The 6,180-nt window shown below is 42.6% G+C and overlaps 1 pseudogene; it reads right to left on the reverse strand.

Moving 5' to 3' along the window:
- Positions 1 to 2,908: 2,908 nt before the first annotated feature.
- Positions 2,909 to 4,335, reverse strand: LOC110309921 (annotated as a pseudogene).
- Between the last annotated feature and the right edge of the window lie 1,845 nt (positions 4,336 to 6,180).

The raw sequence follows: 6,180 nt of genomic DNA on the forward strand, positions 1-6,180 counted from the left end.
GGCGGAAGAAACAATGGAGCTAAGACAACATCCTGATCAAAGCTCAATTTTACTATTTTCAGACACTCAGTTATAAAGGAAGGGGGAGGGAACCCAATATCCCACCAAGTAACTCAGGGTCCAGTAGCAGGACGAACACGTGTGTGCCTCCAGGCGGCAAAGGCAGGTTCCAGCAGTAGGCATGGCAGGATGAATGAGCCGGTAGCTCCACCCTTGAGCAAGCAGGTTCCAGGCTGGGGGAAGGGAGGCCACAGTAACTGACTCCTTTTGTGGACATTATAGTCCCAAAGTTTTGTGATTGGAGCCAGTCTTCCAAACATCAGGCAGAGTTAATTAGTTCCTGAGAACCTTGAGCCGGCAATACAATACAACACTGAAGTATGATAGCACCAACAATTATGGCTGTGCTCAAGGTTTTGTTCAGATATCAGGGCAGCTGAGTGTTCATGACTTAGCCTCAGGCCCTGTCTGTAGTTGAAAATTAGTTAAACTGCCTTGGCTCCCAAAGGGTAGTTCATGCACACCTGCCCATTTGTGAATGAAAGACACACACACACACACACACACACAAACACCAGCCTATTTTGTTATGCCATGACTAGCTCAATGGCTATTCACTTCAAAATCTCCTCGAAGCTAGCACATTCTCCCCTCCAGAATTCCTGACTTAACATCGCTTAAATCTATATTTTATAGGCAACTCCCTTTTCTTTGTTGCCCAAAATGCTTCTGGACATCCCTTCCGGGGGCCTTTTTCCTTATTGTACCCTAGGTTCTATGAAGGTTCTTTGCCCCAGTATAGGGGAATGTCTGGGCTAGGAAGTGAAAGTGGGTGGGTTGGGAAGCAGGGGGAGGGGAGAGAGGATAGGGGATTTTTAGAGGGGAAACTAGGAAAGAGGATGACATTTAAAATGTAAATAAAGAAAATTAAAAAAATAGTTAAATTGAGAAAGTAAAGGGTTAAAAGTAAAATGGTGCAAAAATGTCTAAAAATGACAATTTATAAGAGAAAATTTGATGAAATTTCTTAGAGTCTAGGAACAAGGCAAAACATAGCAAGTGTGGGACATAAAACTGGAAGTCAGAGCCAACATAATAATGGGGAGGCCATAAATAAGGGCAAGAAAGATTAGATGAAAAACTGTAAAAGTCTCATTCTGCAGACAAAAATGAGATTTGGACATTGATCCTTTAACCTAATTAAAGCAGACTTTTTTGTACTGAGAACAGCAAGGTTACATACTTATGACAGAAACTCAAGGAAGACAGTGTGGTGTGAAAGCTCCCCCTGTCCCCCCCAAAAAAGTGCAGTGTGATACCCAAGGAGCTTGCCTCGTCACTTTACATGACAATGTCTGTCAAACTCTTAAAGACTTGAAATCATTTATTTATTTATTTTTATTTTGTTGATTGTTTTCATTTAATTGCTTATACAGTAACAAATGCATTTGACATCAAATACATCACCTTTAGGTGGGACCAATAACATCTGTCTGTTTCCAGACCACCGTATTTCTCTCCACTTGAAAATAATTTCTGCTACTAGTAAACTCTTAGTTTTACAAGACATAAGACTACATTTTGTCCTTTAAGCAATTACAAAAACATTCAATGTGTAAAAATAAAAGCATTTCAAAAATTAAAGAAATAAAACAGCACTCTGTGATCAAATCATAGGACCTTAAATATTCTAAAAACACTTTTTCTATTTTTTTCCCCTTTGGTATTAACTTTATTCTATTTTCTTTATAACTTTAAGCACATAAAGGTTTATTTCCTCAGGACTCTGGTAATGGGAAGAAGTCACAGAACAATAACTCTATCCCTCCTCTCGCCAATAAATAAATAAGAAAGAAAGAAAGAAAGAAAGAAAGAAAGAAAGAAAGAAAGAAAGAAAGGAAAGGAAGAAAGAAAGAAAGAAAGAAAGAAAGAAAGAAAGAAAGAAAGAAAGAAAGAAAGAAAGAAAGAAAGAAAGAAAGAAAGTTGCATATTTTGACCAGTGTGTCCTAGCGATAGAACTAGGATTTGCAATAGTAATGCTGTCCAAGATTCTGATATAAGTCAAGACCTCAACAGCCTGCAGTTAAGGTCATAGTCCTATTCAGGTTCCTGCAAGGAGCCCCTAAGCAGCTGAGTATGACAAGCGGGAGGATGCGTGGAGGTGATGTCAATTATCTGGCAGGGAAGAGAAATGCTAGGTTCCTTAGAATGGTTTGTTGCTTTTTCCTGTTTTTTTTTTTTTTTTTTTTTTTAGCTGTTCCCCATGGAAATCAGAGCAGTCACCCCAAGGGGAGGGCGTTTAAGACCTTTTCTCCCACCCAAAAAAGTGTACTGCTATTATACTGCTATGTATGGTTGGTGCTGATCAAGGATTGAATGAAGAATGAAAGACGCTCTTAGGAAACAAGTCTGCTTGGAATGTTGGGTGGCAATCCTTAGCTTTTGGCGCCATGCAAACCTCGCCTCGCTTGTCAACATTGAAAAGCTTGGTTGGTCAGAACCTAATGGAATCACAAACTCCTGGTACCCTAATACTCACTGTTAGAAGATTAGTATGTGTTCTGATGTTTGTTTCCAGGACATTTTGAACCCCAAATACTGTTGGTTGGTGAAATGACCCCCAAAACTGAAGCTTCCCAGCCTCAGTCTGGGACTGCAGCTCCATAGGCTCAGACTGCTCTGAAGCTGCACTGATGATGCACAGCCCTACACCTTCTGGTGAAGATCCACTGACCTGCTGTCCTACCCGTCTCAGCCTGAGGTGTATTAACTGAAGGCAAAAGCTCGGCTTCTCAGAGTGGAGAAGCAGCTTAAGAGCAGAAAAGTAGAAGAAATCTAGAAAATAACAGTCTTGATATAGATGTATTCCTTGGTTGGAATGAAGAGGACACAGAACCCACACATTCACTCATCCAGTGATTTCTGTCTCTGTGGTGACCAACTTTTGCCCGTTCCACAGGGTCTTGAACTGCTTGGTGCCTGGGAACTGACTCGTTAAAATCACTCCCTTCTCTGGGAATGAGAATGCTCATCTCAGATTTGGCACTGACTCTCCCATTGTCCAGGGAGTTCTTGTTCAGGTTAGTATGGCAGCCATCTGTTTTGTTAATGGAAATAGTTGGCACTTTTCCCATCACCTGAACTTTGACATCCCCACTATTGATTATTGCCACAATGCCCACTACATCACCAAACACCAGGCCAAGCTTCCTACAGTTATCTACTGTAATGGAGTTAATTTTGCCCTTGATTTGCAATGTCATGTTGACACACTTTTATACATAAGCCACCTGCTTCAGCTCAGAGTCATCAATTACCAGGTTGGAAATGTTCTCCTGCTTTTCCATTCTCCATTTTTTGCCTTCAAGTTCCAGAAGAGTTATCTCTTTCTTTGTGGCTGGCTTGGGGGAAGAGCTAGTTTGGAATTTAGGTGCAGAGAAAAGTTTGGGACCACTCTGAATTGGACCACTCTGAGCTTTCAGGGCAAGATTCTTGTCATGACATCAGATACATATTTCAGGGCGTGTCTGAATTTCTCTCCTTAACTAATCTGTGCAAACAGTGCTGAGCACAAAGTGGAGTCCTCAGAGCCAGAACAGGTAGGGATTGGGGAAAGAGGCAAGCCTAGTTGGAGAGGAAGTGGGCCTGATCCCACAGAAGGTCCATATGGCCATCCACTCGGTTCTTTTGCCATTGGTTCCATCTTGCCCTAGGGCAGGCCATTGGTATGAAACTACTTAATGTAAGCCTGCAGTTCTGTCAATATTCTCAAGTAAGCTCTGATCTAGTCCACAGGCTTCTTATCCAGATCTCTGTATCCTACGAGGACTTGGTTTATTTAAAACATGGCCACACCATTTATCTCTTTCACAACAGGCCCAGGTTTCTCAGCCAGAACCACCCAGCCCGGGGCCTGGATGCTTTCACCGACAGTGGATAGATGATTGAAAAAAATTGCTGCCTCGGCTCTTCTCCCAGAAAGTATAACTTCTTGGTCAGCTCTGAAATAGTTATCAACAAATCAGTAAGTTTATTACTGGCTGAACTGCTGCCACTGAGAAGCTGTAATCAGGAAAGCCCGCTTCAACTTCAGGCTTATGTGGACCTTCTCCGCATGTTTCTGCATGTCTCCCCCAACCTCCTTACTCACCTTCATGTATTCTGCCATGGACTTGGCAAGCAGTGAGTCAAATGCTTGCACATATGGAACTGCTCCTTTTGAAGGACTGTCTCCTTATCCACAGTGCATGTCAGAGGTACATGACACTGCCTCCAGGGAGCCCACTTGTAGAAAGCCCTCTCCAATCTTTCTACAAGAGTATGCATGTCAGCCATAATGTTCTACCTGTTTTGCTTTTAACATTCATAATATTAACATTGAACATGAAAGTCACAGAGTGGAGAAAATGTAGGTCCTAGCAAAGCCATTTTTACTTTTAATAAAATTCTTTATATAATTGTGTATAATGAAATATGATCCTATCCACTCTCCATTTCCCAATCTACCCCTAATCTCCTACACATCAACCTGCCATATCATGACCACTTATTTTAATAATGCACTAAGTCTACTTACTGCTGCCCATATAAGCATGGGACTATCCACTGGAGTGTGGGCAACCTACTAATAGTCACATATCCAAAGCAGAATAAATAAGGAGAGGAGAACATTTAAGGAGTTAGTGGAAAAAGAGATTGACATGAGGAACAGAGACAGCTATGTCGTGTTAGGAGCAAAATGTACCTCTTGATATATAAAACTACCTTTCTACTAGATGGCTCAGTGAGTAATAGCATTTTCCATCAAGCCTGAGAAGCTAAATTCAATCCTGAAGAACCACATGGTAGAATGAGAGAACTAATGCTCATAAATTGTCCTCTAACCCAACACAGATAATATGGTATGCATGTACCCTTTTGTGTACACAGGAAATAAATAGTTAAAAACTGAAAAATCTTATTTTTCTATAATAACGATGATCATTTGTAGGACCGTGAAGGGCAGCCTGGTTTCTGGTTGAGCTAAGGCTTGAAACCCTGATGCCCCTTCAGGAGATAACCCTGCAAGGGATGGTAGGCATTTTGCCCCACTTCTATACACAAGGCTCCTGGCACAAGGCCACAGCTCTCCATAGGTTTGTGACCATCAGTCACGTAAGGGACCTCAACCCCCTCCACAGGTAGAGGACTTGACCACAGGTCATGTAGCCTCAAGACAGATCTCCATTTTAATGAGGTACCTAAAGGCCTGGAGACTTAGCCAATAAACTCCCCTTCCCAGACACTCCTCCCTACAAAAGTTACTTAACCTCAGACCTGCCCTGAGAAAGTGGGGTGCAGTTTTATTCATCACCACTCTCTGCCATGATAATAATTGCCTTAAAACTATGGACTGTCTCTTTTCATCAAGATTCACCATAGGGAACAATGGAACGGGCCTTCGCCTAAAAAGCTGCATCTAATATCCCACAGAAGGCCTCTCAGAGCTCTCAGCCATGGCCTCCATGGCCTCCACCAAGCCAAGCTGCCTGAACAAGCCAAGGACTCTCTTCCCCCTGGGACCCAGCTGGAGCTCTCCCCTCTTTTCCCTTTCAGCCAGCCTGCAGGCGGAAACTCTGTTCTCAGCTCTTCCACAGCATCCAGAAGCACCTGGGGTGTCTAAGAGCCTGAGAACCAGATGACCCCAGCCTCCACACAGGCCTGGGACCCACCTCCAGCCAGCTCTGGCAGTCCCCGGGACCTCAGACTTCACTTTCCCATCCCCGGAATGGGGTCCCATAGCTTCCCATAGGCTGCCCAGTGTAAGTGCAGTCAAAACTTCCAGAGTCCCACCTCCGGAGCAACCTGGTCCCTGAGTGAATGTGGGATGCTATTAACCCCAACAATCATTAAATTGGAACTGGAAGAGAAAATGGAATAAGAGATTGGGTAAGGAAAAGAAAAGAAGACAGTCATAATGTTACATGACTATAAATGAGTACCAGTAAAGCAGAGCTAGCAGAGCTTCAGTTCAAAGCAAGCAGACCAATACAGAGATACATACTGGCAAAATAAGTGGAAACTTGGAAGCCGTCTTTTACTGCTAGTGCAAACATAAATAATGAGCATCACTATGGAAACCACAAAATATAATTACTAAATAATTTAGTTGGTTCTCTGAGGATATACCCAAAAGAATCA

The sequence above is a fragment of the Mus caroli genome, chromosome 14 (assembly GCF_900094665.2).
Source record: "Mus caroli chromosome 14, CAROLI_EIJ_v1.1, whole genome shotgun sequence".
NCBI lineage: Eukaryota > Metazoa > Chordata > Mammalia > Rodentia > Muridae > Mus > Mus caroli.